The sequence below is a fragment of the Hyla sarda genome, chromosome 9 (genome assembly GCF_029499605.1).
Source record: "Hyla sarda isolate aHylSar1 chromosome 9, aHylSar1.hap1, whole genome shotgun sequence".
NCBI classification, from domain to species: domain Eukaryota; kingdom Metazoa; phylum Chordata; class Amphibia; order Anura; family Hylidae; genus Hyla; species Hyla sarda.
This window is the reverse complement of record NC_079197.1, coordinates 59113961-59141144: the sequence shown is the minus strand read 5'-3', so window position 1 is coordinate 59141144 and position 27184 is coordinate 59113961. Positions and strand designations below refer to the sequence as shown.

The following is a 27184-nucleotide window of genomic DNA, read 5'->3' as shown; positions in this document are numbered from 1 at the left end:
ATAATTGCAATCCCTGATCCCTATCGCGAACGGGGTTCAGGGGGTTGCCCGCACCTGTCGGTGAAAGATAGACACACGCTGGTCCGTTCAGTGTAGCGCACGTGCAGCCCCGGACATCTGAGGGCATAACACACCTGTTATTGCTCGATCTCGCGATTGATCGTGCAATGTAAGGGGTTATTAATGCCTCTTGGGTACTGCTGATGCCTACTCCTGACTGCTCCTATGTCTTTCAGGAACTACTTGACTTCATGATGCTTCTGGGCTTGGGCCTTTAATTTTAGGATTTTTGAAATACATACATACATACATTCTTAATTTAAATTTCAACATTTATGGTGCAATGTATGGGGTTATTAAACACTCTTGGGTAGTGTTTTTTTTCTTCAAATTTTCTGATAATTATCACTGTAATAAACTTGAATTTTCAAGAATAATAACCATTACACTATTGAACGCTTGTTGCGTGTGATTTTTTTAAGTAAAATTTTCCCCAAAAATACGGAGAGGGATGAACTCTGCTTCTTTATTTCATAAATTATTTTATAGATGAATGTCTTTTGGTGGTCGACCGTCCTGCATTAGAGAGTCTTCTGGACTCTTGGATATGCGCTTGTTCTTAAACAAAGGTACAAAAAACAAAAATGGCTGGTCAGGGCTAGGGAGACGTTGCGCCTACATCTTACGGCCACATGAGCCCTGTGGGGGCTTGTGAGATTAGGTCCTTTGTACCCACACGGCGGGGTCCGGGACACAAATTTTGATTAAAATTTCAAATAAAAAAATCACACATTTCAATTGTCTCCTCATGCTGCAGCCAACTCCAGGCTGCGTCATTCTGGTAATATATAGAGAGCACTCGCTGCCCTAAATTTTCGTTAAAATTTTTCGTCAAAAATGTTTGTCTTTTTTATTAGGGATTGTGAAGCTTTGGTGCGTACTCATGCATCAGCCAACTCCAGCCTGTGTCATTCAGGCAATATATGGTTTACTGATGGCGCTGCTGGGCCTGGGTCTGGGAATTTCAAATTTTTTCATAGGTAGCACCCGCTATCCAAAAGTCTTCTTCAGAAATTTCTACAATTGTTGTGTTTTTTTGGAGGGGATTGTGAAGCCCTAGTGTGTACTCATGCATCAGCCAACTCCAGGCTGTGTCATTCAGGCAATATATAGGTAGCACCCGCTATCCAAAAGTCTTCTTCAGAAATTTCTACAATTGTTGTGTTTTTTGGGGGGGATTGTGAAGCCCTAGTGTGTACTCATGCATCAGCCAACTCCAGGCTGTGTCATTCAGGCAATATATAGGTAGCACCCGCTGTCCTAAATATTCTTACATTTTTTTTTTTTTAAATGGTTGTTTTTTCTTTGGGATTCTGAAGCCCTGGTGTGTACTCAATTCTGCTTCCTGCTACACTCTGTCAGCCCGTTGGTCCTATGACAGTGTGCCTCCACATCCTCCACTATGTCTTAAGCCTCCACTGCCCGGAAAAGTCTCAGTGGCCCTTCAGTATACCATGTGTGCAGATCACGGCGGTGTCACACTGTTCTTCACATGGTTTGCCTTGGCGAGAAGTCTTGGAAACAATGGCCAGTCAGGGCAATGGAGATGTTGCGCCTACATGTCACGGCCACATGAGCCCTGTGGGGGCTTGTTGGATTTGGTCCTTCGTACCCACACGCTGGGGTCCAGGACACGCAAAGGTTGTTTTAAATTTCAAATTAAAAAATGATGGCGCTGCTGGGCCTGGGTCTGTGAATTTAAAATTTTCTCATAGGTAGCACCCGCTATTCAAAAATCTTTTTCAAAAATTTCTAAAATTGTGATGTTTTTGGGGGGGAATTGTTAAGCCCTGCTGTGTACTCGTGAATCAGCCAACTCCAGGCTGTGTCATTCAGGCAATATATGCTTTACTGATGTTGCTGTGGGACTTGTTGGATTTGGTCCTTCGTACCCACACGCTGGGGTCCGGGACACTCAAAGTTTGTTTTAATTTAAAAAAAAATAAAAATTATGGCGCTGCTGGGCCTGGGTCTGGTAATTTCAAATTCACCCGCTCTCCAAAATCTTTTTAAAACATTTCTAAAATTGTGTGTTTTTTTGGGGTTATTTGTAAAGCCCTGGTGTATACTCAATCATCAGCCAACTCTAGGCTGTGTCATTCAGGCAATATATGGGTTACTGATGCCGCTGTGGGGCCTGGGAATTTCAAATTTTCTTATAGGTAGCGCCCACTTTCCAAAATCTTTTTCAAAAATTACTAAAATTGTGTTGTTTTTTGGGGGGAATTGTGAAGCCCTGCTGTGTACTCGTGCATCAGCCAACTCCAGGCTGTGTCATTAAGGCAATATATGCTTTACTGATGTTGCTGTGGGGGCTTGTTGGATTTGGTCCTTCGTACCCACACGATGGGGTCCGGGACACTCAAAGTTTGTTTCAATTTTCAAATTAAAAAAATGATAGCGCTGCTGGGCCTGGTCCTGGTCATTTCAAATTTTCTCATAGGTAGCACCCGCTATCCAAAATCTTTCAAAAATTGCGTGTTTTTTGGGGGGGGGATTGTGAAGCCTTGGTGTATACTCGTGCATCAGCCAACTCCAGGCTGTGTCATTCAGGCAATATATGGGTTACTGATGCCGCTGTGGGGCCTCGGTCTGGGAATTTCTAATTTTCTCATAGGTAGCACCCGCTATCCAAAATCTTTTTCAAAAATGTATAAAATTGTGTTGTTTTTGGGGGGGGAATTGTGAAGCCCTGCTGTGTACTCATTCATCAGCCAACTCCAGGCTGTGTTATTCAGGTAATATATGGTTTACTGATGCCGCTGTGGGGCCTGGGTCTGGGAATTTAAAATTTCCTCATAGGTAGTACCCGCTATCCAAAATCTTTGGTTTAAATTTCTTAATTCATCTTTTAGGAATGTGAAGGCCTAGTGCCTACTCATGCTGCTAGCAACTCCGGGCTGTGCCATTCATCCACTATATGGTCTCCTCATACTGCCAACACCTCCACGTTGTGCCATTCAGACACTATATGGTCTCCTCGTGCTGCCAACACCTGCATGCTGTGTCATTCAGCCACTATATGGTGTTCTCATGCTTCAGCCTCATCCAAGCTGTGTCATTCAGCCACTATATGGTGTCCTCATGCTGCCAACACCTCCACACTGTGCCATTCAGCCGCTATATGGTCTCCTCATGCTGCCAACACCTCCACGCTATGTCATTCAGTCACTATATGTTCTCCTTACACTGATGCCACCACCAAGCTCTGTCATTGTGCCGCTGTGCGGCAGTGATTCTAAAAGCGATGCCGGTAATCTGCATGTTATTCTGAATAACAGTATTATTTCACTTCCCCAGCACACTCCATATGCGTTTTAGAACACAGTAAAGTGTTCTATACCCCTATAGAGGCTGTATGTAGGCTACAAATAGCCTTTTTTTAATATAAAAAAATTTAACACAAAAAAATTGAATTGAAGCAAACTTTTTCGGAAAATTCAGCGAATCGGCCAAATCAAATTTTTTAAAAGTTCACTCATCTTTAATGATGATGATCAGTGATAGGAGACTGAAACTGTGCATGGGGTTCATCTTGGGCTGGAGGACTGTCTTCACTGGGTACAGAGGTCTGACTTCTTAGTGAGGCACAGCAATTATTAGCAGAATGAAATACAGAGTGTTCCGGTGAGAGCTGATTCGGGAGTGCGTGGGTTTGATTTGGGTATAGGCCAGTGATCTGGTAATTACTTACAAAATAACTCCTATCCTGAGTCATACCTGGAAAGAGATCAAGTGCTTCAGCACTAGAGGAAGTTCGATTTGGAAACCTTCCAGCAACTGGCAAGTTCTGTTTTGGTGTACTGGATGAGGGCCCATTACACAGAGTAAGTAGATTGGGTGAACCAAGATGGCTGACAGTACAGGAAATGGATAAGACAGCATTTCCTGGTTCTTCAAGATGGCTGCCAGTACAGGAAGTTACTGTAGTCACCACTAGACAGAGGTTGAATAGCATATAGTGGGGTGGGTGCATTTTGGGGGGGGGGGTCCATTTTTCCAGTATACGGAAAGGCTTGGCAACAGGAAACACAGTCTTCTACTGGGGGCAGGTTTTGCTGACCCCAACGGGGACACAACCAACAGCTAGGATCATCATCATTATCGAGCGGTAATACAAATACATAATCACATTGCTCTCCTCATCTCTGTACTCCTCCACATAACCTTCTTTAGCAATAGCGCATGATGCATGGTGCAATGCCTGGGCAGATGCCAGCAAATCATTAGCTTCTAGAATCCCTTTATTCTTCTTAATGACGTCAGCCCATAAGTCTGGGTGCAATCTGCTATTTTCATGAATGCCACATATAGACATAAGTTTCTTCATTTTTTTTTCATGATGCTTCTTCCCTTCACGGGGCATATCTATGTCACATGGCTCCAAATATCCAGGGACAGAAGCAGTCTGACTTTTAAAGAAAGACGGCAAAGTGTTCATCTTTATCTCTAAAAGTCTATCAATGCAAGAACTGAACAATTTCAAAGCTCTTTTAAAGTCTCAGGTAGAGAGAGGGTTGCAAATTACCCTATTAACAAAGACTCACAGTGGATTGGCCAAACAAATTGATACTAAACACCAAACAAAAAGGGGGTGTCATAGTGACAACCACGGTGTGTATGATGCTACTATAATCTGCTATTATAATCTTATGCATTACTGATCCAATACAAAAGCTACGAGAGCCACTCCTCGCTCCGGTACAACAGAAGCTATCAGTAATGCCGTCGTCTAATACGGAAAAAGTTACTGGCCGATACTATCTTCTGAAGCTATCAGCTTGTCTGACATCCAGAAAAGCTATCAAGGCCACGTACACCCAAGCTATTAGAGGAACTAGAATACAAAAATCTATGACACTCTGCTTCCTCGACCAAATCCACAAGATAAAAAAAATCTAAATTTTAAATCCGAATAATCCGGAAAAAAATTACAGGATTTTTAAAGACTCAAAAAACCCACCGAGTTTCTCACAGTTAAATCCTCCTTGCCATTGTTGGCATTAGGAGCCAAATCTGACCTTGCTTCGGAACACTGCATACAGCAGTAGATGATTAGGGACTCACAGCTACTAAGAGAGAAATGTATTTTTTTTTTATAAGCCTGCAAGTTAGTGACAGGCAAAAGGGAGGAATAAGAATCTCTGCTTTTGCCTTCCGAACCTATTTAAAGCGGCAGTCAATCACAAGCGGCTAAAAACAGAGAACAACACAGTGGGAATATCTCTGTCGCTAAGAGTTAAATCCTAGAGGGTCGACTTAGGCTGTCCAGACTCCCACAAAAACTACCCAAAGACACAAGTAAGACTAAGATTCATAAAAATCAGCAGACTTGCCGTGTTTTCGTGGGGTTGATCAGGCCCCTAGTTTGGGTAATAATGGGTTGCCTCGGGAGGCTCAAAGTGTCACTCCACTGGATTCATATTTTCCCTCGATTGTGGTTCTGGCCGATCCCACCACTGCCACCAACTGTTAAGGATGGGTTAATGTGCGGCCTTAATCTGTGAGTGACTACCGCTGTACTATTTTTGCCGAGTGTCAACACAAGAAAATTCACACCAGGCCAGGTTGGTATGAGTTCCCTCCTCGGTACGGACTCCAGGGAGTTCTGCTTTATTACAGGAAGTAAATTTGGTTTTTACATTTGGAAAAAGGAGGGTTAGTTATGACATCACAATTAGCATGTTACATTTTGATTGGTTGTTCAATTATTGTGTCCATATATGTTAGCATATCTAGTGTCTATTAATTTCTTGGCAGAAGTTCTCTGTTCGTCAGATGTTTGGTCTTTCTACTCCCGCATGGAGTCATTTCAAGGCCTAGATTCAGAGTCACTAGCAGAAAGCAATCTGATGTATATGGGTTAAAGGGTAGGTAACAGATAAATGTTTCCAGCAGCAATGGCAATTTAGTATTAGTATATTGATCAGTCATTAGAAACATAAGGGTCATCCCTATCAACATAACGGGGGAGACTGGCTGCATCCTGCATGTGATTCAGGGTCATCCCACCTGCCCTTGTTCCCGCCTTCCCAGGATTCCTTGCCCCATGTCCTCACATGTGGATCTGCCATTTTAGATGCCCCGGAGCCTGGACCGCACTAAATGGAGTTTAACCCCTTAAGGACCCGGACATTTTTTGAACATCTGACCAATGTCACTTTAAGCATTAATAACTCTGGGATGATTCCGAGATTGTTTTTTCGTGACATATTCTACTTTATGTTAGTGGTAAAATTTTGTCGATCATTTCTTGGTGAAAAATTCCCAAACTTGATGAAAAAATTGAAAATGTTTCATTTTTTTTACTTTGAAGCTCTCTGCTTGTAAGGAAAATGGATATTCCAAATAAATTATATTGATTCACATATAAAATATGTCTACTTTATGTTTGCATCATAAAGTTGACATGTTTTTACTTTTGGAAGACATCAGAGCGCTCCAAAGTTCAGCAGCAATTTTCAAATTTTTCACAAAATTTTCAAAACCAGAATTTTTCAGGGACCAGTTCAGTTTTGAAGTGGATTTGAAGGGCCTTCATATTAGAAATACCCCACAAATGACCCAATTATTAAAACTGGACCCCTCAAAGTATCCAAAATGACATTCAGTAAGTGTGTTAACCCTTTAGGTGTTTCACAGCAATCGCAGCAAAGTGAAGGAGAAAATTCAAAATCAAAATTTTTTACACTCGCATGTTCTGTAGACCCAGTTTTTTAATTTTTACAAGTGGTAATAGGAGAAAAAGCCCCCCAAAATTTGTAACACAATTTCTCTTGAGTAAGGAAATACCTCATATGTGTGAGTAAAGTGTAGGGCGGGCGCAGTAGAGGGCTCAGAAGAGAAGGAGCGACAATGGGATTTTGGAGAGTGAGTTTTTCTGAAATGGTTTTTGGGGGGATGCCGCATTTAGGAAGCCCCTATGGTGCCAGAACAGCAGAATACCCCACATGGCATACCATTTTGGAAACTACATCCCTCAAGGCACATAACAAGGGGTCCAGTTAGCCTTAACACCCCACAGGTGTTTGACGACTTTTCGTTAAACTCAGATGTGTTAAAATGAAAAAATTAACTTTCACTAAAGTGCAGTTTTTTCCCCAAAATTTACCATTTTTACAAAGGGTAATGGGAGAAAATGCCCCTAAACATTTCTAACCCCATCTCTTCTGAGTATGGAAATACCTCATGTTAGGCCGTAAAATGCTCTGCGGGCGAACTACAATGTTCAGAAGAGAAGGAGTCACATTTGGCTTTTTGAAAGCAAATTTTTCTGAAATTGTTTTTGTGGGGCATGTCGCATTTAGGAAGCCCCTGTGGTGCCAGAACAGCAGAAAATACCCACATGGCATACTATTTTGGAAAATACACCCCTTAAGGAATGTAACAAGGGGTACAGTGAGCCTTAACACCCACAGGTGTTTGACGACTTTTTGTTAAAGTTGAATGTGTAAATGAAATTTTTTTAAATTTTTTTTACAAAAATGCATTTTTTTCCCAAAATTTTACATTTTTACAAGGGGTAATAGGAAAAAATGACCCCCAAAATTTGTAACCCCATTTCTTCCCGAGTATGGAAATACCCCATGTGTGGACGTCAAATGCTCTGCTGGCGAACTACAATGCCCAGAAGAGGAGGAGCGCCATTGAGCTTTTGGAAAGAGAATTCGTTTGGAATGGTAGTCAGGGGCCATGTGGTTTACAAAGCCCCCCCGTGGTTCCAGAACAGTGGACCCCCCACATGTGACCCCATTTTGGAAACTACACCCCTCACAGAATTTAATAAGGGGTGCAGTGAGTATTTACACCCCACTGGCGTTTGACAGATCTTTGGGACAGTGGGCTGTGCAAATGAAAAATAAAATTTTTAATTTTCACGGACCACTGTTCCAAAAATCTGTCAGACACCTGTGGGGCGTAAATGCTCACTGTACCCCTTATTACATGAGGGATGGAAGAATATCGGTCCCGTGGTCCCGAGAAAAAAGAGAAGTGCTTCTGTGGGCGCTCACCTCCGTCACAGATGTAGTCCGTCACAGGTATGTGGAAGTTTCCGAGAACTTGGTAAAATAAAACCGCTTGGACACGGATGTATTTTGGAAAATAAAAAGAAGGTTTATTCATTCAGCATGCAATATAGCAACGCGTTTCGAGGGGCAGGGACCCCCTCTTCATCAGGCTGATTGGGCAGTGTGGATGTCCTTTATTTATACCTCATTTGCCCGCGAAAATCACATGTGTGTGTTACATGACATGAAAATAAAACAATAAAAAAAAAAATTTTTTTTTTAAATAAATAAATAATCAAAATAAATAAATAAAATTCATAGAAAAGAAGACATTTACATTAAAAATGGAAGTGAGCATTCTGTAAAATAACCCACAGATGGTCAGTTTGACTAACCATTATATTATGCACCTTATCTTGTATTGCATATGTGATATGTAATAATTCTGCAGACGTTGGGCCATTTCAAATGCTCTCCCTTCGGAGGTCTACAGTGAGCGCCCACAGAAGCACTTCTCTTTTTTCTCGGGACCGATATTCTTCCATTCCAGTGACCGTCCTCCGCCGGTGAGAACGGGTCTAGTGCCGGCTGCACTCCTCCAATCTGTGTCCCCCAGAATAGTGGGAAACAAGCGTCTACTGGTGTTGTGCCCACGGTACAACACAGAAAGGTGAGCAAACCTAACATAACTGAAAACACGAATCTGGAAACGGCTGCTCTCCCCCTTCCTTGGAGCCGACATCCATTTTTTATTTAATTTAATTATTTTCTTTTACACTCAGATTATCTATATATCTATCTATATATATATATATATTTTTTTTTTTTTTTCTTTTTTACTACGCTTAGATGCGCATTGTGTCTCCTCTGTCTTTTTCTATATATTTCTGTTGTTTATTACATGAGGGGTGTCGTTTCCAAAATGGGGTCACATGTGGGGGGGTCCATTGTTCTGGCACTATGGGGGCTTTGTAAACACACGTGGCCTTCAATTCCGGACAAATTTTCTCTACAAAACCCCAATGGCGCTCCTTCTCTTCTAAGCATTGTAGTTCGCCCTCAGAGCACTCTACATCCACATATGGGGTACTCAGAAGAAATTGGGTTACAAATTTTGGGGGCTTTTTTTCCTATTTTCCCTTGTGAAAATGAAAAATGTAGGGTAATACTAGCATTTGTGTAAAAAAAATTTTTTTTTCATTTTACCATCCAACTTTAATGAAAATTCGTCAAACACCTGTGGGGTGTTAAGGCTCACTATACCCCTTGTCACGTTCCGTGAGGGGTGTAGTTTCCAAAATGGGGTCACATGTGGGTATTTATTTTTTTGCGTTTATGTCAGAACCGGTGTAAAATCAGCCACCCCTGTGCAAATCACCACACTCTCACTCCTGAGCCTTGTTGTTCACCCGCAGAGCATTTTATGCACACATATGGGGTATTTCCGTACTCAGGAGAAATTGCGTTACAAATTTTGGGGGGTCACTGTTTCATTTTAGCGCTTGTGAAAATAAAAGGATGGGGCAACACCAGCATGTTAGTGTAAATGTTTTTTTTTTTTTTTTTTTTTACACTAACAGGCTGGTGTAGCCCCCAACTTTTCCTTTTCATAAGTAATAAAAGGAGAAAAAGCCCCAAAAATTTGTATTGCAATTTCTCCCGAGTACGGAAATACCCCATATGTGGCCCTAAACTGTTTCCTTGAAATATGACAGGGCTCCGAAGTGAGAGAGCGCCATGCGCATTTGAGGACTAAATTAGGTATTGCATAAGGGTGGACATAGGGGTATTCTACGCCAGTGATTCCCAAACAGGGTGCCTCCAGCTGTTGCTAAACTCCTAGCATGCCTGGACAGTCAATCCAGTCAGTTTTATGGGGGGGGGGCAGTGTAATGGGGTGTTTATGTAGTGTTTTACCCTTTATTATGTGTTAGTGTAGTGTAGTGTTTTTAGGGTACCTTCGCACTGGCATGTTACGGTGAGTTTCCCGCTAGGAGTTTGCACTGCGGCGAAAAATTTGCCGCATCCCAAACTCGAAGCAGAAGACTTACTGTAAACCTGCCTGTGTGAATGTACCCTGTACATTCACATGGAGGGGTAAACCTCCAGCTGTTTCAAAACTACAACTCCCAGCATGTACTGACAGACAGTGCATGCTGGGAGTTGTACTTTTGCAACAGCTGTAGGCACACTGGTTGTAAAACCTTCAGTTAGGTTCTGTTACCTAACTCAGTATTTTCCAACCAGTGTGCCTCCAGCTGTTGCAAAACTACAACTCCCAGCATGTACTGATCACCGAAGGGCATGCTGGGAGATGTAGTTGTGCAACAGCTGGAGGTACGCAACTACAACTCCCAGCATGCCGAGCATGCTAGGATTTGCAGTTTTGCAACATTTGGAGGGCTACAGTTTATAGACCACTGCACAGTGATCTCCAAACTGTGGCGCTCTAGATGTTGCAAAACTACAAATTCCAGCATGCCCAGACAGCAAACAGCTGTTTGGGCATGCTAGGAGTTGTAGTTTTGCAAGATCTGCAGGGATACAGTTTAGAGACCACTGTATAGTGGTCTCAAACTGTAGCCCTCCAGCTGTTGCAAAACTACATATACTACATACTACATATTTCTCAAGCTTGTTTTTATTTTATCACACATACACTATCACACACACACATATACACATATAAACATATATACACACTGGGGGGCCAACCCCATGTATCAATTACACAAAGAAAATGGGGATGAGTTCTTCCTTCTCCCTATAGTAATACCACATTGGTGTCACCCTACTAGTACTTAACCAAGAAAAAAAGAAAAATACAAAATACAAAAGGAAAGGGTTGGAACCGCCACATACTATAATTTTCTTACCAGTTCTTATATACTGACTTCCCTAAATTTGCACCACAGATTCCAGTTATGCTCAAACACAGTCGTTTATGATTGTTTGCATCATACAATTGTACATTCTATTTCATAGTTATGGTGTACTGTAGCTAATATTTCTATGCTGGAAGAAATTATGTTAGACTTCCACCTTTTGGCTATAGTGATACGAGCTGCAAAAAGGATATGGGATATCATTTTAAGCACAAGTAATTCTAACATATCCAAATTCAGAGACAACAATGCTATCTCTGGTCCCCTTGGCACGGGGCAACCTATTAATTGATCCATCACATCATAAATGTCCTTCCAGCACTTTTGAATTTGGGGGCATTCCTACCAAATATGGTAGTGCTCCCATTTCGGATCCACACTTCCAACACTGAGTGCATAATTGAGGGGACATCTGATTTAAATGGTGCAGACTCACATACCACCTATATAGCAATTTCCTAGACACCTCTAAATGACTCACACAATGGGGAACTCTAGTCGGAAGTCCGAAAACAAATTTCCATTGTTCTGCACTAAATGTAAGTTTCAAGTCTCTCTTCCAACTTTTGGAAAGGGTGTTTTTCTTGGGAATAAATGTCAATAAATGTTTATAAGCCACTGAGATACCTCTTTTTTGTTTGCTTAAATCTTGAAAGATTTCAAGATTCAAATTGTGAATCTGAAAATGACACGGGGCTTATCAATCCCCTATAGATAAAGCATATTTCCAGTTTTCAATACTGTCTTTTGCGGTTGGACTGTTAGCCGGGAATGTCCTATTCGTTATGGAAGTGCATCACATTATAACATCTGTTGTTGGGGCTTCTTAAAGATTAGCTTCTAGTAATGCCCATGACGCTTGCGACGTGTTCTGCCACCAAGTCTTTAATTGACACAGTAGCCCTGTAGTAGTTTACTAAATCGGGGCATCCCAATCCCCCTTCTGAAACTGAGGCATAAAATGTTTTTGCTGCTACTCTGGGTTTTTCCCCCCCTCCAAATATATCCCCATATTAAAGACTGAATACGCTTATTAGTGATTAGTGGGTACTTGATTGGGAGATTCCTGAACATATATATTACCTCAGGGAGAAAAAAATGTTTTGCCGCTGCAATTCACCCGAGCCATGAAGTTGGGAGATTGGAGTAATGTGTAATGTTTTCTTTCAATCTACAAATAAGAGAATCACACTTTAAATTCAATACATTTGTAAAGGTTGATGTTAAATGGATTACCAAATAGGTTATACTCTCAGTAGCCCAATTAAACAGGTATAAACTCATTAAATAAAGAAATTCCAGCTCACCACCTGGAGGCCGTGCTCGGATCCTGTGCCCGGCAGGGCAAGTCAATTCGAAACAAACGAGCGATGATCCAGCACTTGCAAATGATGACAGCTTTATTGAAGATTACTGGACACAGGTAAAGCCAACCATACCAACAGCGTGCGCTCGAAACGCGTCTAATGGTCTGATGGTATGGTTGGTTTTACCTGTGTCCAGTAATCTTCAATAAAGCTGTCATCGTTTGCAGGTGCTGGATCATCGCTTGTTTGTTTAGAATAAACTCATTAAGCATTCTTTTAATTGATCGTTCAGCATAATAGGGAGAATGGTGGACTTACACAAATTAATCTTAAATAGGCTAGCAACACTAAATAACTCTACAGCTTTCATTACATCTTGCAAAGATCTTTGCGGTTCCCCCATTGCTATTAACACCCCATCTGCATACAATCCCATCTTATGCTCTACGGATCCTATTTTAATTCCAGAAATTAAAGGGGTACTCCGGTGGAAAACTTTTTTTTTTTAAATCAACTGGTGCCAGAAAGTTAAACAGATTTGTAAATTACTTCTATTAAAAACATCTTAATCCTTCCAGGACTTATTAGCTGCTGAATACTACAGAGGAAACTGTTTTCTTTTTGGAACACATCAGAAACTGAGGCTTCCAGAGTGTCTTTCATCTATTATAGATGGTGATAGTCTCTGTAAATTCATGAAAGGGCCTTTTTGTTTTTTAAATTCTAATGGATTTTTATCCTTTTGCTAAGGTGTGCCTCCTATTTTAGGGTTCTATTGCTGAGGGTTCTATTGCTGGGAAATATTCTGTAAGTTTTAATGGGCTCTGTTTATCTGTTTTTGCTGCTCTACATGTTTTAATCATTACCTTGTTTTCAGTTAGTTATTATTAAACTCCTTACAGATACTTTATCTGTTTTATATTCATATAGCCCACATCCAACAGGTACTAATGACACTGATATGTATAATCTGTGATGCACTCACCAGCGATCAGTGTCCTTTTGCTGTCTTCCAACCTTCAATGATTCATCAGCAGCATTCAGTGCAATGTGGACCCACTCTGCCGAGCTGTCAGTGGCCTCCAATGCACCCCGGGCCCGCTCCTGACGCAGCCCTATTTACCGGTCGCTTAAGCATCCAATCGTCCAGCAGCCAGCACCCTCCAGCACATCTCCCCCTCTGCAGGAGCCGCCGAGCTGTCTCCCTGGCCTTTTCATCTGGCTCCACGCTGCTCATCTGTGCTTTAGCACACCCTCACTGGTCAGCTGACCTGCCCCACGTGGGTCCGCGCTGTCTGTATGTCAGTGTCGGCGTTTGGGCTAATCGACAGCTGCGTTTGTGTCACTAACTATTCTGCTGTCACCTCCTTAACGTCCACCAGTTTCTTCAAACCCCCGGCTCTCAGTATAAGCCGATTCCAGCCTAGCTATGCTGGGCCGCGGTATAAGGATGGCAGTTGGACAGAGCTCCTCTCATGCCACAACCTCCGTCATGTACTGTAAGTTACGCCCCATGCACCCTTCTATATGGTTTTAAGTCAGCTGGATTTGCCAGATCTATGACTAAGGTGTTTGTACCAAAAGGTGTCAGATCCTAGATACCTATACCTCTATGCCTGTGGAACACTGTTTTAAATGCTACAATAACTATGATTAATTGTTTTACAATAATTTAATTTTTAATCCATGTTTTCCAGCTGGAGCTCCCTTTTGTATTTATACTGTTAGATTTATTTAAGATCTCACACTGCATTAGTTCTGAGTAATTATAGTTGTGATGATTTAACCCTAAATGTACTTATTTTAATAAGCTGATTTTAGTTTTTCAGCCAAAAGCGCCCTGTGGGTGTACTATTTGAGCATTTTATTTAGCATTTTTATATTCTTCTTGTATTTTACATGCTGTCTATTTACAATTCACACATATTAATAAAATTATAGCTATTATACCATCATCAGTATGGATATATTAATAAGACCTTAAGCGCAAGTAAACTACTTTATTTCAGTTTATTCTTTTCTGCACCATATGTAAAGGTGTGCTGTCTGGCTTGCTCATTCTTACCAATTGGGTTTTGTAAAGTGAGTCATCCCCACTACTGCTATATTGTTTCTACTAATTCAGCCTACATTGCCCATGATCCATCTGACTTTGCATCTGACTAGTGCTATTACTGTACTAAAATTGCTTGAATCCTTAGTGCAGAAAGCTATAGAACTTTTGTTCCTAAGCTCACACAATGACGGCCGCCAAGCTCCCTTCCATAGACTTGCATTAAGGGGGCGGGACGTCACGAGGGGGCGAGGCCCTGATGTCACAATCCTCCGGACCCTGCATCGCCAGTCATCAGGAATGGAACAAAGCTTGTTCCGTGCACCAGATGACAGGGGTGCTGCAGGAGAGATCACGAGGTTCCCAACGCTCAGACATCTTAGCCCCTATCCTTTGTATAGGGGATAAGATGTCTAGGGGGCGGAGTACCCCTTTAAAGTATCCTATGAAATGTAGCTTCAGCTAATCTCCTTGTGATAGGTTTCTTCCTTTCTGCTCTTACAAGCAGGAAATTAGCATCATACTAGATCGCATAGGACACACCAGCAAATCTGTTTACATAAGAGAGAGGCCATGTGAGTCAGGAGAATTGTATAATTGTATGGACTCACCTACTATATCCCTGTACTCCTGCTTTCATAGATGGGACAGAAATTACATCTTCAGCAGCAGCATAGAGGGAAATTTAGATTTAAAAGGAGGGCATTAGAGAAGTGTTAATAAAAAAAGATATTTAAAAATAAAAGGAGGGCAGTGCTTGGTAAGAAAGGGAGGGGTCTGAGAGCAGCCAGAAGCGATCGGATCTGGTGATATGATATGTAGTTCACAGGAGGTCAGAAACACAAGAGACATCACGGAAGAATCATGGAAGAATATCGTTTTCTAGTGGTCTGAGGGGTGATCACATTGTGCAGCTGCAATTAATAAATGATTCAATATGTATAATTAGAACTGACTAGGAGGAAACAAGTGACACTGCTCAAGTATTTCTTTAACCCCTTCAGGACCACACCCCTTTTAGCCTTAAAGGGGTACTCCACCCCTTGGCATTTTATCTCCTATCCAAAGGATAGGGGATAAGATGTCTGAGCACGGGGTCCCACCGCTGGGGACCCCCGCGATCTCTCCTGCAGCACCCCCATTCATGAGCTGCACGGAGCGAAGATCGCTCCGTGGCTGATGACAGGCTCTACAGGGGCTGGGGTATCGTGATGTCACGGCTCCGCCCCTTCATGATGTCACACCCCCTCCCTCAGGCTTGCATTGAGGGGGCAAGGCATGATGGCATGAGGTGGCGGAGCCATGACATCACGATACCCCGGCCCCTGTATCGCCCGTCATCAGCCACGGAGTGAGCTCATGAACAGGGGGTGCTGCAGGAGACATCTTATCCCCTATCCTTTAGATAGGGGATAAGATGTCTAGGGGCAGAGTACCACTTTAACCCCTTCCCGACCCATGACATACATGTACGTCATGGGTCGGCTCCCATTCTATAACGTGGGGCCACGGCGTCATAGCGGGTAGGGCCCGGCACCTAGCAACGGCCAGGACCCGTGGCTAATAGCGCGCGGCATTGATCGTTGTGCCGTGCGCTATTAACCCTTTAGACGAGGCGTTCAACTTTGAAAGGAAAAAGTTAAAGTGAAAGTAAACTAATGCCGGTTAGCTAAGGGAGCTGTTCTGGATCGCCGTGACGAAATAGCAGAGGATCCCTACCTGCCTCCATGCTGTCCAATTGACGAAAGACTGCTCAGTGCCTGAGATCCAGGCATGAGCAGTCAAGCGGCAGAATCATTGATCACTGGTTTCCTATGAGAAACCAGTGATCAATGTAAAAGATCAGTGTGTGCAGTGTTATAGGTCCCTATGGGAGCTAGAACAGTGCAAAAAAAAGTGAAAAAAAAGTGAATAAAGATCATTTAACCCCTTTCCAAATAAAAGTTTGAATCACCCCCCTTTTCCCATTTAAAAAAAAAACTGTGTAAATAAAAATAAACATATGCGGAAATGTCCGAATTATAAAAATATATCATGAATTAACCCCTTAAGGACTGAGCCTTTTTTCACCTTAAGGACTGAGCCCTTTTTTGCAATTCTGACCACTGTCACTTTAAGCATTAATAACTCTGGGATGCCTTAACCAATTGTTTTTATTCCGAGATAGTTTTTTCGTGACATATTCTACTTTAACACAGTGGTAAATTTTCGTTGTTACTGCATCCTTTCTTGGTGAAAAATCCCCAAATTTCATGAAAATTTTGAACATTTTGCATTTTTCTAACTTTGAAACTCTCTGCTTGTAATGAAAATGAATATTCCAAATGAATTATATATTGATTCACAAATACAATATGTCTACTTTATGTTGGCATCATAAAGTTGACATGTTTTTACTTTTGGAACACATCAGAGGGCTTCAAAGTTCAGCAGCAATTTTCCAATTTTTCACAAAATTTTCTAAATCGGAATTTTTCAGGGACCAGTTCAGTTTCAAAGTGGTTGTGAGGGGTCTTAATATTAGAAATACCCCACAAATGACCCCATTATAAAAACTGCTCCCCTCCAAGTTTTCAAAATGACATTCAGAAAGTGTGTTTCACAGGAACAGCAGCAAGGTAAAGGAGAAAATTCAAAATCTTCATTTTTTACACTCGCATGTTCTTGTAGAACCAGTTTTTCAAATTTTACAAGGGGTAAAAGGAGAAAAAGCCCCCCAAAATTTGTAACCCAATTTCTCTCGAGAAAGGAAATACTTCATATGTCTATGTCAAGTGTTCGGCGGGTGCAGTAGAGGGCTCAGAAGGGAAGGAGCAACAATGGGATTTTGGAGAGGAAATTTTGCTGAAATGGTTTTTGGGGGGCATGTCACATTTAGGAAGCCCCTATGGTGCCAGAACAGCAGAAAAACCCACATGGCATACCATTTTGGAAACTAAGCCCCTCACAGCACTTAACAAGGTGTCCAGTGAGCCTTAACACCCCACAGGTGTTCGATGACTTTTCGTTAAAGTTGGATGTGTAAATTAATTTTTTTTTTCACTAAAATGCTGGTTTCCCCCCAACTTTAAAATTTTTACAAGGGGTTATAGGAGAAAAAGCCCCCCAAAATGTGTAACCCAATTTCTCACAAGTAAGGAAATACCTCATATGTCTATGTCAAGTGTTTGGCGGGCGCAGTAGAGGGCTCAGAAGGGAAGGAGCTACAATGGGATTTTGGAGAGTGACTTTTGCTGAAATGGTTTTTGGGGGGCATGTCACATTTAGGAAGCCCCTATGGTGCTAGAACAGCAAAAAAACACACATACTATACTATACTATTTTGGAAACTACACCCCTCAAGGAACTAACAAGGGGTACAGTGAGCCTTAACACCCCACAGTTGCTTGACAAATTTCCACTAAAGTTGGATGTGAAAATGAAAAGTTAAATTTTTTCCACTAAAATGCTGGTTTTACCCCAAATTTTTCATTTTCACAAGGGGTAATTGTGTAACCCTATTTTGGAAACTACACCCCTCACATAATTTAATAAGGGGTGCAGTGAGCATTCATACCCCACTGGCGTTTGACAGATCTTTGTCAATGAAATTACATTTTTCATTTTCACGGACCACTGTTCCAAAAATCTGTCAGACACCTGTGAGGTGTAAATGCTCATTGCACCCCTTATTACATTACGTGAGGGGTGTAGTTTCCAAAATGGGGTCACATGTGAGGGGGGGGCACTGTTCTGGCACTATGGGGGCTTTCTAAACACACATGGCCTTCAATTTCGGACACATTCTCTCTCCAGAAGCCCAATGGCGCTCCTTCTCTTCTGAGCATTGTAGTGCGCCAGCAGAGCACTTTACATCCACATATGGGGTATGTTCTTACTCAGTAGAATTGGGGCTACACATTTTGGGGGGCTTTTTTTCCTATTCTCCCTTGTGAAAATGAAAAATGTAGGGTAACACCAGCATTTTTCATTTTCACATCCAACTTTAACGGAAATTTGTCAAATACCTGTGGGGTGTTAGGGCTCACTATACCCCTTGTTACATTCCGTGAGGGGTGTAGTTTCCAAAATGGGGTCACAGCTGAGTATTTATTGTTTTGCGTTTATGTCAGAACCGCTGTAAAATCAGCCACCCCTGTGCAAATCACCAATTTAGACCTCAAATGTACATGGCGCGCTCTCACTTCTGAGCCATGTTGTGCGCTCGCAGAGCACTTAATGCCCACATATGGGGTAGTTCTGTACTCAGGAGAAATTGTTACAAATTTTGGGGGTCTTTTTTTCCTTTTACCGCTTGTGAAAATTTTAAGTATGGGGCAACACCAGCATGTTAGTGTAAAAAAAAAAATTTTTTTTTTATACTAACATGCTGGTGTAGACCCCAACTTTACCTTTTCATAAGGGGTAAAAGGAGAAAAAGAAATTGTAATGCAATTTCTCCCGAGTACGGAGATAAGCCATATGTGGCCCTAAACTCTTTCCTTGAAATACCACAGGGCACCAAAGTGAGAGAGCGCAATGCGCATTTGAGGACTAAATAGGGTATTTGAATCCACCACAAAAATACCCTACCGCAGTGTTTCCCAAACAGGGTGTCTCCAGTTGTTGCAAAACTCCCAGCATGCCTTGACAGTCAGTGGCTGTCGGCAATACTGTGAGTTGTTGTTTTTCAACAGCTGGAGGCTCAGTTTTGTAAACACTGCCGTACAATACATTTTTATTTTTATTGGAGTGGGGGGGGGGGACTAGGGGTATGTGTATATGTAGTGTTTTACCCTTTATTATGTGTTAGTGTAGTGTTTTTAGGATACATTCAAACGGGAGCAGGTTTACAATGAGTTTCTCGCTGGGAGTTTGAGCTGCAGTGGAAAATTTGCCTCATCTCAAACTTGCAGCAGAACTCACTGTAAACCCGCCCGTGTGAATATACCCTGTACATTCACATGGGGGGGGGCAAACCTCCAGCTGTTGCAAAACTACAACTCCCAGCATGCACTAACAGACCATACATGCTGGGAGTTGTAGTCATGCAACAGATGGAGGCACATTGGTTGCAAAACACAGAGTTTGTTACTTAACTCAGTGCTTCGCAACCAGTGTGCCTCCAGCTGTTGCAAAACTAGAACTCCCAGCCTGTACAGTCTCTCAGTGCATGCTTGGAGTTGTATTTTTGCAACAGCTGGAGGCACACTGGTTGCAAAACACTGAGTTAGCTAACAAACTCAGTTTCACAACCAATGTGTGTCCTGCTGTTGCAAAACTGCAACAATCAGCATGCATTGACAGCGGAAGGGCATGCTGGGAGTTGTAGTTTTGCAACAGCTGGAGGCACACTGCTACAACTCCAAGCATGCCCTTTGGTAGTCTCTGCATGCTGGGATTTGTAGTTTTGCAACAGCTGGCTGCACACTTTTTCATAGAAAAAAAGTGCCTCCAGCTGTTGCAAAACTACAACCCCCAGCATGCACAGACTACCAAAGGGCATGCTGGGAGTTGTATTTGGAACTCCAGCTGTTGCAAAACTACAAGCATGCCCTTTGGCTGTGCATGCTGCGATTTGTTGCTAAGCAACAGCAGGAAGTGATCAGGCCTCACCTCCTGCCGTATCCTTCTGCTGGGACCGACACCGCTGCTGCCGCCGATACTGCTGCTCCTGTCGCCGCCACCAATCCCGAGGGGACCCCGCCGGACCAGGGCAAGGTAGGAGACCCCCGCCGACGCCGATCTCCGCCATCTTCACGGTCCCGATCACCGCCCAGCAGGGTCGTGATTGATCAGTCGTTCCGACCGATCAATCACGTGATTGTGAGGCGGCACCCGTGCCACCTCACTCCTGCTTGGTAAGGCTGAATGGGGCTGTCTCGGACAGCCCCATTCACCCTTTTTGTCCGGGTCACCGGGTCACCAGAGACCCAATTGACCCGGAAAAGCCGCAAATCGTTGGTCTGAATTGATCGCTGACATGGGGGGGTCTCCGGACCCCCCCAGAGGTTTGCAAGGGGTGCCTGCTGATAGATATCAGCAGTTACCCCGGTCCGGTCCCCGCCCGGCGAGCCGGGGACCAGAATTCCCACGGGCGTATCCATACGCCCTCAGTCCTTAAGGACTTTAAAACGGGAGCGTATGCATACGCCCGCCATCCTTAAGGGGTTAAACCTCACGGTCAATGGCGTACGCGCTAAAAAAATTCCAAAGTCCAAAAAAGCATATTTTTGGTCACTTTTTATATCATGAAAAAATGAATAAAAAGCGATCAAAAAGTCCGGTCATTACAACAATGGTACCGCTAAAAACTTTAGATCACAATGAGCCCTCATACCGCCCCATACGCAGAAAAATAAAAAAATTATAGGGGTCAGAAGATGACAATTTTAAACATATAAATTTTCCTGCATGTAGTTATGATTTTTTTTCCAGAAGTACGACAAAATGAAACCTATATAAGTAGGGTATCATTTTAACGGTATAAACCTACAGAATAAAGAGAAAGTGTCATTTTTACCGAAAAATTTACTGCGTAGAAACAGAAGCCCCCAAAAGTTACAAAATTTTGTTTTTTCTTCAATTTTGTCGCACAATGAATTTTTTTTCTGTTTCTCTGTAGATGTTTGGGTAAAATGACTGATGTCATTGCAAAGTAGAATTGGTGGCGCAAAAAATAAGCCATTAAATGGATTTTTAGGTGCAAAATTGAAAGAGTTATGGATTTTTAAATGTAAGGAGGAAAAAACGAAAGTGCAAACACAGAAAAACCCTGGGTCATGAAGGGGTTAAGGACTAAGGCTCATTTTTCAAGTCTGACCTGTCCCATTTTATGTTGTGATAACTTCAGAGCACATTACATTAAGTGATTCTGAGATTGTTTTTTTCATGACATATTGTACTTAATGTTAGTGGTAAATTTTGGTCCATACATTCTGCATTTTTGTGTGAAAAACTCAAAAATTCTGTGAATAATTTTACATTTTGCATTTTTTTCTGAATTCCAGATTCTCTATTTGTAAGAAAGATATTCATGCCACATAAATTATTAATTCACATTTACAATATGTCTACTTTCATGTTGGTATCATTTGCTAAATGTCCTATTACTTTTTTCAGACATTATAGGGCTTAGAAGTTTGGCAGCAATTTTCAAAATCTTAGAGAAAATTTCTAAATCAGATATTATTATGGACAAGTTCAGTTCTGAAGTAGATTTGTGGGACCTGTATGTTAGATACCCCAATAAATCACCATTATAAAAACTGCCCCCCCCCCTCAAAGTAATCAAAACGACATTTGGGAAGTTTATTAACCCTTTAGGTGTTTAATGGAATAAAAAAAAAATTTCTTGCAGATATATTATTTTGTGACATTTTTTTCTGTAACACAGTGGGTGCTGATAGAGAATTGCAACTCAATATTTATTTTCCTACTTCTGATGTATTTAGGAATGTCCCATATGTGGCCCTAAAGCACTCCATGACTCACACACAGGCCTCAGATGTGACGGAGAACCATGTGGATTTTGGGTCTTCCTTTTATTTAGGATATTTTGTAGTCTTTTGGGTCTTTTGGGTCCCAATATATTTTTGCGAGACAAATTGATGTTTTCATTGTTACCATTTTGGCATATGTATGATACTCTGATCCCTTTTTGAGGTAGGTAGTACGAATTAAAAAATTCTCTATGCAGTAGAATGACATGTTATCTGTATTCATTGGTTCGGTATGGTTATGACTATACATCATTTTTATATGTTTTGTATGGTTCATTACTTTTACATGATAAAAAAATATTTTTTTATTAAAATGTTTGAGTGTCACCCTATTCTCAGATCTGTAAAGTTTTTTTTTCATCAATGAAGCTTTGTGAGGGCTTGTTTTTTGCAGGACAAGTTGCGGTTTTCAATGAAACTATTTTGGAATACATCTGACATTTTGATCACTTTTTATAAAAATTTTTGTTAACATAAACTTTTTTTTTTTTTTTTACTTTTTTTACACCATTTTTAGTTCCCATAGGAGACTAATACATGCAATCTTCTGATTGCATACACTGTGGCATTGATCAGTGTTATCTGTGCTCTGCTGCTCCAGCCTGGATTTCAGGCATGGAGCAGCAAAGCGTCGATCGGACAAAGATGGACGCAGGTAGGCACCCTCCCCTGTCCATGCAGCTATTTGGGACACCGCAATTTCACCACGGCGGTCTTGAACAGCCCAACTGAGCTGCCGGGAAAGGTTTTGGATGTGGCAATCAACTTTGATAGCTGCGTCTAAGGGGTTAATACCAGGCATCACCGCGATCAGTGATGTCCGGCATTAGTCATGGGTCATGGCGGCTGAGAGCCGCAGGGACCACCCGGCTATGACGCGGGGTCAGCCCATGACCCCGCATTATAGGACAGGTTTTGGTTTATTATATTTATACTGTAAATATATGTCAATTTAAAAAAATCATGTTTGTGCGTCACCATTTTCTGAGAGCCATAATGTTTTTATTATTATACTGACATTGTTAGGGGGACAGACAGGGCAATCTGTCACAAAGACCGGGATCGCCAAACAGTGTGTTGTCTGCCTGGCGCATGAGTTCGGCACATCGGGTTGACAGGTTGCTGGGCGGGGCTGGAGAGGACCCAGCAGTCATGGTACATATTGGCACCAATGACAAAGTAAGAGGTAGGTGGAGTGTCCTTAAAAATGATTTCAGGGACTTAGGCCGCAAGCTTAAGGCAAGGACCTGCAAGGTAGTATTTTCTGAAATACTACCAGTACCACGAGCCACACCAGAGAGGCAGCGGGAGATCAGGGAGGTAAACAAGTGGCTCAGAAGCTGGTGTAGGAAGGAAGGGTTTGGGTTCATGGAGAACTGGGCTAACTTCGCTGTCGGTTACCGTCTCTACCGTAGGGACGGGCTGCACCTCAATGGGGAGGGTGCAGCTGTGCTTGGGGAGAAGATGGCTAGAAGGGTGAAGGAGTGTTTAAACTAGGGACTTGGGGGCAGGGAACCTACAGCAAAGAGATAGTGTAGATAGAGAGGTGGGAATTATAAATGTACCTGGGGGTGGAGTGGAGGGAGGGGTTAGAATAGTTAATAGGAATAGGCTTCATAGGAAAATAAAACTTACACCCTTGAATCCCATTAACCCCAATAACATAAAGGATGGAAATGTAAAGTGTATGTTCACAAATGCCAGAAGCCTAGCAAATAAAATTGGGGAGCTTGAGGCCTTGATACAGGAGGAACATATTGATATAGTTGGGGTCACTGAGACATGGCTGGATTCCTCGCATGACTGGGCTGTCAATCTGCAGGGGTTTACATTGTTTCGCAAGGATAGAATGAACAGAAAAGGTGGTGGAGTCTGTCTGTATGTAGGAAGTGGTATGAAAGTCAGTGTGAACGATGCCATAGTGTGTGATGATTCTGAGGAGGTGGAATCACTGTGAGTAGAATTACAAAAGGAGGGAAAGACTGAAAAAATAATATTTGGTGTAATCTACAGACCCCCTAATATCACTGAAGAGATAGAAGTTCGGCTTCATAAACAAATAGAGAGGGCCGCCCGGGCAGGTACAGTGGTAATAATGGGAGATTTTAACTATCCAGATATAGATTGGGGTCGGGGGCTGGCTAAAACTACAAAGGGGCGACAATTCCTAAATTTATTGCAGGATAATTTTATGGGCCAGTTTGTGGAGGACCCAACAAGAAGTGATGCCTTGTTGGATCTGATCATTTCCAACAACGCAGAGCTGGTTGGTAATGTAACTGTGCGGGAAAACCTTGGTAATAGCGACCACAATATAGTTACTTTTGACTTAAAATGTAGAAAACAAAGACAGGCGGGGAAGGCAAAAACTTATAACTTTAAAAAGGCAAATTTCCATGGGCTGAGAGCTGCACTACAGGACATAGACTGGGGGGAGGTTTTCTCAAATACTGATACAGAAGGTAAATGGGACATCTTTAAATCAACTCTAAATAACTATACAGCTAAATATATACCAAAGGGGAACAAATATAAACGATTAAAACTAAATCCTACATGGCTGACAAATGATGTTAAAAGAGCAATAAACAACAACAAAAATAGCCTTCAAAAAATTCAAATCTGATGGGTCAGCGATAACATTTAAACAGTACAAAGAGCTTAATAAAATCTGTAAAAATTTAATAAAAACAGCAAAAATTCAAAACGAGAGACAGGTGGCCAAAGAAAGCAAAACTAATCCTAAATATTTTTTTAGATATATAAATGCAAAAAAAACAAGGACAGAGCATGTAGGACCCCTTAATAATGATAATGGGGAGGTTGTCACGGGCAATAAAGAGAAAGCAGAGCTACTGAATGGGTTCTTTAGTTCTGTATACACTATGGAAAAAGGAGCTGACATTGGCCAGGTCAGTGCTGGTAACATATCATGTAATGTACTGAACTGGCTTAATGTAGAGATGGTACAAGGTAAGTTAAGTAATATAAATGTAAGCAAATCTCCAGGGCCAGATGGATTGCACCCAAGAGTTCTTAGAGAGGTAAGTTCAGTAATATCTGTACCCCTGTTCATGATATTTAGAGATTCTCTGGTGTCTGGTATTGTGCCAAGGGACTGGCGCAAGGCGAATGTGGTGCCAATCTTCAAAAAGGGCTCTAGGTCTTCCCCAGGAAACTATAGACCGGTAAGTTTAACGTGCATTGTGGTTAAATTGTTTGAAGGACTTATAAGGGATTACATACAGGAATACATAGGGGATAATTGTATTATAAGTGATAGCCAGCATGGGTTTACTAAGGATAGAAGTTGTCAAACCAATCTAATTTGCTTTTATGAAGAGGTGAGTAGAAGCCTTGACAGAGGGATGGCTGTGGATATAGTGTTTCTGGATTTTGCTAAAGCATTTGATACTGTCCCTCATAGACGTCTGACAGGTAAGTTAAGGTCTTTGGGTTTGGAAATTTTAGTTTGTAACTGGATTGAACACTGGCTCATGGATCGTACCCAGAGAGTGGTGGTCAATGATTCGTACTCTGATTGGTCCCCGGTAATTAGTGGTGTACCCCAAGGTTTAATTTAATTTATTTATCAATGATATAGAGGATGGTATTAACAGCTCTGTTTCTATCTTTGCAAATGACACCAAGCTTTGTAGCACGGTACAGTCTATAGAGGATGTGCATAAGTTACAAGAGGACTTGGATAGACTAAGTGTCTGGGCATCCACTTGGCAAATGAGGTTCAATGTGGATAAATGTAAAGTTATGCATCTGGGTACTAATAACCTGCATGCATCGTATGTCTTAGGGGGGATTAAACTGTCAGTCACTGGTAGAGAAGGATCTGGGTGTACTTGTAGATCACAGACTACAGAATAGCATGCAATGTCAGGCTGCTGCTTCCAAAGCCGGCAGGATATTGTCATGTATCAAAAGAGGCATGGACTCAAGGGACAGGGACATAATACTCCCCCTTTATAAAGCATTGGTACGGCCTCACCTGGAATATGCTGTTCAGTTTTTTTCGCCTGTACATAAAAGGGACACTGTGGAGCTGGAAAGGGTGCAGAGACGCGTGACTAAACTAATATGGGGCATGGAACATCTTAGCTATGAGGAGCGATTAAAGGAGTTACAATTGTTTAGTCTTGAGAAGAGACGTTTAAGGGGGGATATGATAAACGTATATAAGTATATTAATGGCCCATACATAAAGTATGGAGAAAAACTGTTCCAGGTTAAACCCCCCCAAAGGACGAGGGGGCACCCTCTCCGTCTGGAGAAGAAAAAGTTTAGACTCAAGGGGCGACACGCCTTCTTTACCATGAGAACTGTGAAGTTATGGAACAGTCTACCTCAGGAACTGGTCACAGCAGGAAAAATTAACAGCTTTAAAACAGGATTACATTCCTGGAACAAAATAACATTAATGCCTATGAAGAAATATAAAATCCCATCCCTTCCCCAATATCGCGCCACACCCCTACCCCTTAATTCCCTGGTTGAACTTGATGGATATATGTCTTTTTTCGACCGTACTAACTATGTAACTATGTAACTATGTTGTGTGAGGGCACATTATTTTTGGGATAAGTTGGCGTTTTTAGCAGTACCATTTGGGGGGTACATGCGACATTCTGATAACTTTTTGTTTTAGTTTTACAGAGGCCGCATTAACATGAAGCAGTAAATTTGATGATTTTATTTTTTATTTTTTTACGGCATACAAATTGCGTGTGATTGTTTTATTACTTGGTTATTACAGACAGGGCGACACCAAATATGTGTATATAATTTTTTTTGAGGGGACAGGTTCAAAAATTCATAATGGGGTAAGGGGGATTGTGATTAATTTTTATTTATATTTATTGTTTACTTCACATTTATTTATTCATTTATTTTTTCACTTTATTTTGACTTTTTTTTTTTTTTTTTTTTACTGTCCCACTAGTGGACTTGACACTTATAAGACATTGCAGTACATTTGCAGAAAGTCAGCTGGAAAAATGGACGTCCATTAACGTCCATTTGCGGGAAGGGGTTAAAGCACTTCTTTAACCACTAAAGGACACAGGGCATACAGGTACGCCCTGGCTCCCTGGTACGTAAAGACCAAGGGTGTACCTGTATGCCCATGGGAATTCTGGTCCCGGGCGAGGACCAGACCAGGATGCCTGTTGAAATCATTTAGCAGGCACCCTGTGCAAACCCCCGAGGTGGGGTTGGCATGGAGACCCCCATGTTGGCGATTCAGATCGGCGATCTGCGGTGAATCATACGGGTCTCCTGTGACCCTGAAAATAATCCCCTGAAGGGATAGGGGTGAGGTGGCAGAGGTGCCATCATTCCTATCCCTGCTATTGGTGGGACAGAAGCGACGACCAAT

The 27184-nt window shown here is 41.9% G+C and overlaps 1 protein-coding gene and 1 long non-coding RNA gene across 2 annotated transcripts in view; one reads left to right on the top strand and one right to left on the bottom strand.

Moving 5' to 3' along the window:
* The window catches only part of LOC130291606 (uncharacterized), a 97671-nt gene extending 83917 nt beyond the window's left edge, over positions 1-13754 (bottom strand). Inside the window, exons 1-2 of the long non-coding RNA XR_008847981.1 lie at positions 13247-13754; positions 12038-12125 (exon numbers count right to left, since the gene is read on the bottom strand). This is a non-coding gene — a long non-coding RNA (uncharacterized LOC130291606). The remainder of the gene's footprint in view (positions 1-12037; positions 12126-13246) is intronic.
* LOC130291605 (rho GTPase-activating protein 6-like) overlaps positions 1-27184 on the top strand; it is an 851736-nt gene that overhangs the window by 816079 nt on the left and 8473 nt on the right. The window lies entirely within an intron of this gene.